Source organism: Hordeum vulgare, chromosome 1H (genome assembly GCF_904849725.1).
Source record: "Hordeum vulgare subsp. vulgare chromosome 1H, MorexV3_pseudomolecules_assembly, whole genome shotgun sequence".
Lineage (NCBI taxonomy): Eukaryota > Viridiplantae > Streptophyta > Magnoliopsida > Poales > Poaceae > Hordeum > Hordeum vulgare.
Window position 1 is genome coordinate 40,056,150 of NC_058518.1, and position 11,748 is coordinate 40,067,897.

Genomic DNA, 11,748 nt, shown 5'->3' on the forward strand with positions numbered 1-11,748 from the left:
GGCTGTGATTTTCGATATCCTTGCTCAAAGCACCATTCTCCGAACCGTTTTGGGGAAATTACTCCTTGGTAAGTGACTCCTCCATTGGTCCAATTAGTTTTTGCTCTAGTGCTTTATCCTTCGCGTATTCTTGCTACCTTGGTGACCCTGTTCTTGAGCTAGAAATGTTGATTTTAGCTAGTCCCAAGTAGTTTTAGCGCGTGATACGGTCTCTAGGCACTAGTAGGAGTAGTTGCTACAAGGTGTGGTTGGTCTTCATTCACCTTTCTCTTTAACTTCAAAAATTTCAGCAAAAAGGAAATTATGTTGAGGAGGAAGTTTCATGGTGGTTCCTCAAGTAAGAAGGGTCCCCATCTTTCTTTTCGGGAGCCCGAACCTTTTCAACTAAGGGACGCACCGGTACAACCATGTGAATGGCCTTCCGATGAGTTTATGATTGGAGCAGGTTTCAAGGATGAGTTTGATATACTTGTCCGCAATGCCGGGTTAGAAGAATTCCTCTCAGATAAATGTGAACAATATGCTATGCTCACTGCCTCTTTCGTGCGTAGATTTATATTTTCAGTTGGCCGTGACTCATCCATACTGTTTGATCTGTACGATAAATCCTATGCTATGGATTTGGAGGATTTCAATAGGATTTGCAAGATACCTGATGGGGGTAGTATTAATGATCCTTCTAAGTCTTCGGTCAGAGACTTTGTCTCCAGTATAACTGTTGGAGAAACCAGAGATATCACGCAAGCCACCATAGGAAGCATCCATTTCCCTGCCTTGCACTACTTTGCCCTCTTCATAGGTAGGTGCATTAACGGCAAGGGTGCACATTGTCACCTATGCACTCAGGAGCTTCAATATGGGAGCTATAATAGCAAGGAGGCTGAATAATAATGCAGCGAGGGGGATTTCTTTGGTGGAGTTTATGCTACACGCTTAGCAAATTTTCTTGGAGTATCCATCCGTTCAGAAGACCCTCCTCTCCGTACAGCCTTCCTTGATCGTGTCGCTCTAACACGCTACCAGTTCCTTGAGAGAGATCATGGATCCCTCCTATACCGCTTGATATTTAACCGGCATCGTGTTTTCCATATTACCCTTCCTGCTCCTGCCTTCTTTGACTTTTAGGTAAAACGAAGATACTACATAACCATAGGAGAGGCAGAGGAGTATGAGAGGGAGGCGACGGCTGCTCGACTTCGTGAGGCAGCTATTCAGGCAGTGGCTGCAGCACTCCCGTATAACACCGATTATGATTTTGGGTTTCGCGAGGACCATCCATGGGAGTAGACCAAGTTAGGCCAAAAGCCTAAGCTTGGGGGAGTACGTGTTTCTCACCGACTTTATATTCATGCTTATGCTTTGTTAGCCGGTGTTCACACTTTGCCACTGTATTATCCATGCTAGTTTATTTTCGTTTTCTTGTTTTCTTGTTTTGTGTCCTTTTGAGAAAACCCAAAAAGATTTTTCTTTCTTCTTTTGCTTGTTGGGAGCTTTCCCGTGTAAATAGTTTTCTTTTTCTTTGGGTCAAGGTAGAAGATATTGGTTACAATGTTTAGTGGTTCTTGCATGCATACCTGTTTAGCTTTCAGAGAGCCATATTACTTTGTCTTCTCCTTTGTGTTTGCCTGTAGATTCAGCTTAGTCCAATGCTCTTATTATTGTTCACATCGTTCGATCGTGCAAATGAAAGGCAATAATGATGATATATGATGAAGTGACTGAGACTGAAAAGCTGGTATGAACTCTATCTATTTTGTTTTTGTAAATATGACTAGCTTGTCGATCCAGATTCAGCTTTGTTGTGAGAGAACCATGTTTGCAATGACAACTTAGAGATCATAGTTTCTTATGCCATGCTTATTTAGCTGAGAGTTTATAATGGTTTGTCTTGAATGCCAACATAGATTTTGAGATGACTATGATGTAGTCTGATAGGATGGCATTCTCCTTTGAATGATTCAAGTGGCTTGACTTGGCGCATGTTCATGCATGTAGTTGAAAGAAAATCAACATAGCCTCTATGACGTTCGTGTTCATGGTGATTTATATCCTGTTCATGCTTGCATTCAATGTTAGTCAAACTCATTGCATCTTGATGACTGTTGTCGCTCTCTAGTTGGTCGCTTCCCAGTCTTTTGCTAGCCTTCAGTTGTACTAAGCGGAATACTGCTTGTGCCTCCACTTCCATAAACCCAATTTTTTTTCCATGAGAGTCCACCATACCTACCTATTTGCGGTATTTACATGTCGTTCCAAGTAAATTTGCATGTGCCACTCTCTAAACCTTCAAAAAATAATCCCCAGTGGGCTATTGGTATCTTCCATGCTAGGAGTGTTATCCTCGACATGTGTTTATTCATTGTCATTCACGAGAAAGGGGCCGATAATTGGAATCCCCAGTTCCACGCTTAAATCGAAAACATAACTGTAAAACAAGACTCCCCCCGGATTGATGTTAGTATGGACGGTACCCGAGGATTCGGCTAGCCGTGGAGTGTGATTGATTGGTGGTGGGGGAGTTAAAACTTTACTTTTCTGTTTGGGAACCGCCTATAGCATGAGTAGCATGGAAGATATTGAGAACTCTTGGTCATTGCGTTGACAATGAAAACATGCCACCCAAAATTATTATCTCTATTTTCAAAGCTTGAGCTTTGGCATCTCTGCAAATCAATGCTTCCCTCTGCGAAGGGCCTGTCTATTTATTTTCCTGTCGAGTCATCCTCCTCTTATATAAGCACCAATTAGAGAGCACCTATGTCATTTTTATGCTTTGCTTTTGATTGATACTGAGTATGACTATGACTGGATCTTCGTTGTTATGAATTACAATGTTTAGTCAGCCCTTGATCTTTGAAAGTGCTCTGCATTTATGTTTTGCGATCTCAGAAAGAGCTAGCGAGATACCACCTATTCATATTGCTTCATGCTTGTTTTGATTGAAGTGTTGGTATTTGAAACTCATTATTATTTGCTCGTTAGCTGATTATGCCATTGATATTAGTTTACCGTGAGACCTTTGTGTCACTTGCTTATGTGGTTAACTTGTGATCTTGCTGAAATTCTGGTTATGAGTTAGACATAGTTGCAACAACAAGATCAAACAGAGTTTGTCAAAGTTTTTCTTTCTCTCTCAGTTTGTCAACCGAGTTGCTTGAGGACAAGCAAGGTTTTTAGCTTGGGGGAGTTGATACGTCTCCATCGTATCTACTTTTCCAAACTTTTTTGCCCTTGTTTTGGACTCTAATTTGCATGATTTGAATGGAACTAACCTGGACTCACGCTGTTTTCAGCAGAATTGCCTTGGTGTTATTTTTGTGCAGAAATCAAAGTTCTCAGAACCTCCTGAAAATTTACGGGGAATATTTTCGGAAAATATGAAAAATACCTGCGCAAAGATCCACCTGAGGGGGTGGGCCAGTGGGCCACAAGCCCTGCCACCGCCACCCCTGGTGGCGGATGGCAAGCTTGTGGGGCCGACGTGGCTCTGCCGCCCCCAATCTCAGCTTTATAAGTTCACTTTCATCCCAGAAAAAAATAAAGAGAGAAGATTTCGTCGTGTTTGCGATACGGAGGCGCCGCCACAACCTTTTCTTCATCTAGAGGGCAGATCTGGAGTCCGTTTTGGGCTCCGGAGAGGGGAAATCGTCGCCATCGTCATCATCAACCTTCTTCCCTCTCCAATTCCATGAAGCTCTTCGTCGTTCGTGAGTAATCTATTCGTAGGCTCGCTGGGCGGTGATGAGTAGGATGAGATCTATCATGTAATCGAGTTAGTTTTGACGGGGATTGATCCCTAGTATCCACTATGTCCTGAGATTGATGTTGCTGCTACTTTGCCATGCGTAGTGCTTGTCACTAGGGCCCGAGTGCCATAATCCTCTTCTGGAGATCGGCATAGCTTTCCAGCCGCTTCGGATCTGATGGCAGCTGCTGCCGCAAAGGCTGTTGGTACTCTCCAAATACGCCCAGTGTGCCATTTTTAGCCGAGGTAAAATGGCACGCTGGACAGTGATGATCTCTGACATTTCGCCGCCCTGAACAAAGACGACTCGGGCTGTACTGTGCTCCCATCCAGGTGAGTGTAGCTCCTCACCACTCTCGCTCGTCCTGCCCCAAGTGGGCGGTGTTTGTGAGCCTAGATGAATAAACCATGCGATCCATTCCACTGCCCAACAATCCTGCTGCCGTTGACGCGGGAGGCTTGCTTCTGGTTACATTCGATGATGAGCCAGAACTTTGCAAGGATGATTGATGGCTCAGAATTTTCCCAAATAGCTTGACATCTCCGGGGCGCTTCACCTGATCAGAACTCTCAGTGCTTGCTTTGTGGGAACAGGGCTTCAACTGACCTTCCCGTAATTCTTTGCTGCTCCCATTCATCAGAAACCCAGCAGATGTACTTGAGAGACCTGAGCTGCCCGACCTGCCATTCTGGTATTTGGTTATTGTGAACTGATCCGGATGAGAAGTTCCCACACTACCACTTACAGTGCTATCAGAAAAAGCGGGCATGTCAACTGCAAGATGACGTCTGTGCTGCAGGTATCCATCAATATTGCGGAACAGAACATCATGCTGGCTCCGAGATTGTTCATTAAATACTGGGAACTTGTTCATGTCCTTGGGCCCTGGAGTATTGCTGACTCTGTTGGCATGATCACCAAAATTTGGTGAAGTTATGGAGGCTATGCCCTCAAAACGAATTGAGGTAGGATCAGGAAGGTCAGAACTAAACTGAACAGGCATCAAATCCTTTGGAGTAAGAGGGGTAACCTGTGGTTTTGGCTTTGCTGGGAGCAGATCTGTTGGCACAGTTTGCTGATAACTTGAAGTAAATGCAGGCCTAATACAGGAAACACCGGCCATGTCCGAGAATTGGGCGACATTGTCCTTGCTGCCACTTTCTCCAGGTAAGCAAACAGAGGGAGTTGAATTTCCAGCTTTCACGTGTGCACTCTCAGGTGCATGTTTTGAAGGTCCTTCAATACTGGATGCCTTACTAGAGTGTTCTCCAGGTAAGCAAACAGAGAGGGTCAAATTTCCAGCCTTCATGTGTGCACTCAAGGGTGCTTGTTGCGTAGGTCCTTCCGTACTGGATTCCTTAGTGCAAATCCCTTCATACACCTTGCTCGACTGGATGACTCCAGGTAAGAAACAAGGGGTGGTTAAATTTCCAGCGCTGATAGGTGCACTACTCTCGGGAGCATGTTCCCTGCTGGATACCTGAGTGCAAATCTTTTCAGACGCCTTGCTCGGCTCAATAACTTCAACATTGTGCAGACTGGAGCTGATTTCCAGATGTGCTCCCACAGGCTGCTCAGTTGAAGATGCCATGGCTCTGTTGCCGTGCACACTCACTTGGTTGCTGTGCTCTCTGTTCTCCATACTCCCTGTGCTCTCAGAAGAATTGATATCGATAGGAGCACATGAAGGTGTTGATTGATGAGTGGCTTCAATTGACTGTCTATGATCAACAGGAATGTTACAATTTTTAGTATCCTCTGCCTTGATCTCACCTTCCTCAAATGTTAGGTCCACAATATCTGGCCCATCTGATCTATCAGTTTCTGACTGTTTAAAGGTGATACCAGATAGAGGATGCCCCTGAAGGGTTTTATCAGCAGAAGGACAAGCTTCCATCTCCATCTCCACAGGAGACTCTGTGCTACAAATAGGAGAATCCATCTCAGCAGCACATGCCTCGTCAGTATCACTCGTACCTCCATTTGCATCACCTGTCGGCAAACCAACATCGGTAGTCCGCTGATAGATCAAATCCAAACCAAGTGAAATGCGAGCCTTGCTGAAAAATACCTTGCACTGCTCATATGACTTGCTTTTCACATATGAAGAAATTCGAGCAAAATCCTTCCCATGGTTATTCAGAGCCTCGATGAACAGTGACTTCTCATTGTCGTTCCAATCAACTGAGTCAACTTCACATTCCTGATCTGAGAGAGTGTCTTCCTCATCAAAGCTCTTGTCCGCCTCTGGAGTTGTCATAAGATAGTCCATTCTTGTGGCACCTATCTTTTGGCCATGATCAGCAGAACTGGTAATGCATGAGCCCATTCCTTCAGGGGAGAGAGTTCCACATATACCTGCCAAGACATCAGCAGCTACAGATTCCCTCTCGTGCAGAGATACATTAGCAATGCCATCCCTATCCAAAGATCCTTTGGCCACAGCCGAAACATCAGACCTACAAGAAGTCCGAATAATAGACTTTGCAGTATCTTTCTCCACCCTGTTTGCATAATCAAGACCATGGGCAGCCACGACGGATGCAGCATTTCCAAGCATATCAAGAGATGCAGCATTCTCAGGATCCACTTCTTTCCAGAATTTGATCCTAGGTAATTGCTGGTGGGTTGTTGCTGCCGAAGATCCAGAAGTTTCTTAACTTCTCGGAAACTGTCAGATTTATGGTGCTTGTAGTAGAACTCAACACAATCAGCTGTTGTCTTGTGCTGTAGAAAATTGGAGATTTTGGAGAAATTCTTGCCAAATGAAGCAAGCATCTGCATAAAAACTTCCTTCTCTTCATGAGTCCATGGATTTATCACTGATCGTTCCTTCTCAACTGAAACAGGATCCTCAATCAAACCATTCTTGCTGACAAAGCTAGCACTTTCTTTCTCTTTTTCATCTATAATTAATGCTGGCATTTTCAAGTAATTTCTGCAGCGCTTGAAACTGAAATTCTGTAAACATCTTGTTTGCAACATCTGATATTTCCGTGGTAGGAAAACGTACTCAGATTACCAGCTGTAAACGAGAAGAACACCAAGTCAAATAGGGCTCAAATACAAATGGTATGAAATTGCATGCATACCATAGATGCTCATAAGTAAATAAACACGAATGTGGGGAGTAAATGCATAACAGCAGTAAAGGCAGATAAAAGACAAGGTAGTTGCAAACAAAAGTATATTCAAGGGCACATCGAAGAGACATGCAAAGGCAGTGCAAAGAGAAAAGAAAGCAGAACATTGCAAAACTTGTAAAACATATCGATTTTATGTCTGTCATCACACCATAAAGTATCGGGTCTGAATTCACAAGTCATCCTTTATACAAACATTAAGGCAATAAGGCCTACTGCGGTAACTTCGTAAGAGGTAGCCAAAAGGATAACATGTTCTAAAACCAACTTATCCATGAGTAGATATCAAGGGGGTAAAGGCTAAAGTATACAATCTAAATCCAACCCATCCATGTGTAGATTTCAAGAAAGAATTCCATACGTAGCAGATTTGCAATTTTGTATATCTGATAAAGACAAAATGGTAGGTACTACATTTTGATGACAGCTGCTGTCATCGGTTTCTAGGAATGACTCTTTACCAAAATATGCCACATATTATCAAATATCGTCCACAACTTTTTATGCATGAATTGCTTTCCTAAGTGCCACAGAAAAATGTGCGGCAACTTCAACTACAAGAAGGCAGTCCATATATTAGCATGATACCAAAACATTTGGAGGATGTTCCCTTGTAACTTATCTATCATAGCACATTTGTTGGATTGACGGCTAAACACCACACAGAACTCTTGAAAGGTCAAAAGGCACCACTGAAACTATATTTTCTACAAGTAAATCGCTATATTTTCTAAAAGTAAATCATGGAATAATATGTATTTTGAATAAGTAGAACGAAATACTGACCAGGCATGCCCAATCGAGAGCGATTAGACGAGCGTTGCCTCTGAGATCCACTCTGTGATGCACGGTTGCTCTGATCAGTGCGTTTATTAGACTTCGGGCGCTGCTTTCTTACAGAGAGGAGCCGCACATCCTCTTTCCACAGGTGTCGCAGCACCTTGAACTTGAAGGTAAGTGCTTGCTCTTTGAATCTTAGTCTATTTTTATGTAAGCCAAGCTTCTTTCTGACAATCAGGTCATTCTTCATTTGGCTAGATAAACCAAGACATGGTTGACCAGCAGGCAAAGGTTTGAAAACCAGTTCATTAAATTCTTTGGCTATATCATTGTTCACAGCAATAATTGAAGGAATTAAATTACGGTGCGAGCACTGCCGGGCTAATAGGTCATTGCTGCCATCTGCTTTCATGGAACTAACATTATCATGGGACGAACTAGGCTCCTGCCTCGGACAGTGGGCATCAATTTGAGACCCAGTTCCTTCAGAAGGCTTCAATGGGGCCACATCTGCAGCTACAGCAACTTCAGCTTCAGCAACAACTCCAGGACATGCTACACTCTCTGCCGATGAGACTGCTGTTACACTGTGAACAGGAGCTGTAACAACATCCATCAAGTCTACACCATTGGCATCAGCTTCCTGCTCCACAGAAAGCTTGCAAGGAGAGAGCACCCCTTGTTCTTTAGGGGAAGATGATGTTCCACAGATCTCAGGCTTGGCTAGAACTTTTGATGTCCCGCTAGAAGGTGAAGGATTTTCTGCATCTTCAAGAGCCTTGTTTCCGGATTCATTACTCACTGATTTAAGTTCACATTCCAATGAATCAATCTCAAGCTCAGTCTTTTCAAGCTCCCTGGCTATGTTTTCTTTCAGTAGCAACAACTTACTACTATTGGTCAGTCTTCTCGAATCCCCAGAACAAGAATCTTCATGTTGCAGTAGTTCAGCAAGGACATTGGCAAGGGAGCCAATGCGATCACCATCAAGTTGACCTAACTTAATGGGGATTTCATCGTTGTAAGCCTGGACCTCCGCCCCAGGGATATCTTTATTGGACACTGTGACTGTATTTGCCGTCAGTTCACAGGATTTATCTTCAGGCACTGCAGTTAAACGTGAAGGTAGCAGTCAGTTTTCAAGACATTTGATGTGCAGGGTCTCTCCTGGCTCACTTCCATTAATAAACATGAAAAAAGTATCCTGACGCTAGCATGACAAAATGAAGATGTCGAGGACCACCAGGATTGATGTCTATTAGGGGATGGAACGGACACTGTGGATATGGTCAATTGCAAAACCAAGGGTAAAATATGTACTATGGAGGACCATTTGTTTGGGGGAGGGGGGGCATCAAATAACCAATACTTCGTTCATTCATTTCTAACAAAAGTGATTCAGCAACAGCATATTAACCTAGATTAAAACAGGAATTAAATTTACAGGGAAAACAACTGGGATAAACCAAGTAAAAGAAGGTCAAAACGGGTTGCATACCAGGAGAACTAGATGGAGGCGCAGATGATGGCGCTGCCGGTGCCAGCACTGGAGATGCACAAAGTGCTGGTGTAGATAATGGCGCTGCTGGTGCCACCACTGGAGATGCACAGAGTGCAGGCGCAGATGATGGTGCTGCCGGTGCGTCCACTGGAGATGCACAAAGCGCAGGTGCAGATGATGGTGCTGCCGGTGCGGCCACTGGAGATGCACAAAGCGCAGGTGCAGATGATGGTGCTGCCGGTGCGGCCACTGGAGATGCACAAAGCGCAGGTGCAGATGATGGTGCTGCCGGTGCGGCCACTGGAGATGCACAAAGCGCAGGTGCAGATGATGGTGCTGCTGGTGCGGCCACTGGAGATGCACAAAGCGGAGGTGCAGATGATGCTGCTGCCGGTGCGGCCACTGGAGATGCACAAAGCGCAGGTGCTGATTCAGGTTCCTTCTGTTCAACGCCGTCTTGGCTCCCTTCAGCAACAGGTTCTGAAGAATCTGCGGAACCAGGCACCTTCTGCTTCTCATATTTGGCCAAGCCTTGCCCCCATCCAAGCCGGGGCTTCTTCCTGGGCGCCTCCTCCTCAGCCGTCTGTGAATCTGCCGCAGCATCAGACTGCGCTGGGGCGTTCTTCTCTGAAGCAGAACCTGCTGCAGCGCTCTGGCGAACTGACAGAGGCCCAGCACCAGCTGCATCTGCAGCATCAGATCTGCTCTCCCTCCGGCGCAGCGGCCGCCAAGGGGTTGCCCGGGGTTGGTGTTCTTTATCCTCCCTGTCAGCCCTATCACTGGGAGGGTCGTAACAGATCGGCACAGCGACTGACCTCAGAGGAGACCTCCTCAACGGTGGGGGCGGCGGAGGCTCCTGGTGGCCTCTCGGGAAGTCACCTCCGTAGCTCCTAAACGGTGACCTCCGGTAGGATCCCCGCAAGTCACGGCCGTCCCTCCGGCCGCCGCCGCCGCCGTAGCGGCTGAAGCCCTTATAGCCGGCGGGAGGGTCATCCTCCAGCCAGTAGCGGTCGGAGCGGGAGGGCGTGTAGCCTATCGGCTCGTCGGGGTAGGAGCGGTCATAGGCGCCGGCGCCGGTGCCCTGCCTGTAATAGCCCTCTGAAACAGCAGAAAGGGTGGGGGGAATCAGCGGGGCAGGAGGAGAAGCGCTGCGGCACAGCAGCGGAGGCGGCGGCCGCATCAGATCTGAGGGACTGTGGGACGGAAACCTACCTGAGGAGGCCGAGGACGCGGTCCTGCGCGGCGAGTGCCGGGCGTGGTCGCGCAGGGGCGGCGGCGGCGGCGGCGGGTGGTACGGGGAGTCCCTCCAGCGCGGCGTGGCGGGGGGCGCCGGCAGGAGGGGTTCCCCGGCGGCCGCGTCGTGCCTGCGGCCGTCCCTGTATAGGAACTCCCTCCGATCCGGCGGAGGCGGAGGCATCCACGGCGTCGTTGCGGTCGTCGTCCCAGCGGCGCGTCTCCCCAGCTCCGGCGGGCGCCGCAAATCACATGCGCGCGGCCGTGCCGAGTGCGCTGCGTCGCTGGCCTCCTATCCAGGAGCAACCTGCACGGGAGAGGCCACAGAGGTCAGGGAAAAAAAGGTCTCCCGGCCGGAACCGACCGGCGGCCAGGCGGATTCGGGGGCGTGCGACTTACAATCTCCTGCCGAGGCGGCGGTCAGCGGGTCCCGGGAGTCACAGGGCGTCGGTCCCCGGAGAAGGAGCGCCACGGGGAGGCTACGGGAGCGGGGAGGGGGAGGAGGCCGTCCGTCGAGGGCCGGCCGCCGGTGGGGAGATGCGAACCGCAGCGGAGGCCCGGCGTGCAGGGAGGCCCGGCGTGCGGGCGGGCGGGCTGGACGGGCGGGGCCTGATCTGCGGGGGCGGGGCGGGGGCGGGCCGGAGGAGGTCCGCGCGGCGGAGGCGGTGGTGGAGGCGGGCGGGAGAGAGAGGGGGGAGGAAAGAGGGGCGAGAGAAAGAGAGAGAGAGGCGAAGGAAGGGAAGGGAAGGGAGGCTGTGGCAACGTGAGCCGATAAAGCGGACGCGGCCGGGACTTAACCCCATTTGATTCGCACGCCCGCTCGCGTCCGCCTGCCCCATCACCCCACCCCGCCCTACCCCAGGGAGAGCGGGCATGAAAGAAAGAAAAAAACAAATCTTTTTTTCCCTAGACCCGGAAAATCTTTTTTATTAGTTGTTGCTGTTTATTTATTCCACGAGGAGAGGGAGAGAAAAAAAAAAGAGGGGGGAAAGGATAAGCGAGGCGGCCTGCGACGCAAGCAACGGGGCTGGTGCCAGCCGGGCGGGACGGAGGGAGTTACCTTGCCTGCCCCTGCCTTGCCGCGGGATTTACGGGGGCTGCCACCGGCCCCGCGCGGGCCCGGCCTGGCAGCGGCCCACACCGCTGCCACGGTCCGGATCGGGCACGACGCCGACGCCATCGCCATCGGCATCGGCATCGGCATCGACGCATCGCTCATCAGCCCGACGACGACGACGGCGGGGACGAGCACGGACATCTCCGTCGCGGTGGACGCCGGCGAGGAGCGGGCGATCCGGTCCCCCCGCCGCTCGACGTCGAGGCCGCGGCCGATCCCCGCGTGCAT

At 48.7% G+C, this 11,748-nt stretch overlaps 1 pseudogene across 1 annotated transcript; it reads right to left on the bottom strand.

The window, feature by feature from the left end:
* Nucleotides 1-3,858: 3,858 nt before the first annotated feature.
* On the bottom strand, nt 3,859-11,162 carry LOC123396287 (annotated as a pseudogene). The gene is made up of 5 exons (XR_006609900.1): nt 10,803-11,162; nt 10,383-10,710; nt 9,168-10,268; nt 7,676-8,776; nt 3,859-6,771 (listed from the first exon to the last, which is right to left on the bottom strand). The product of XR_006609900.1 is annotated as an uncharacterized LOC123396287 (transcript).
* Nucleotides 11,163-11,748: the final 586 nt, after the last annotated feature.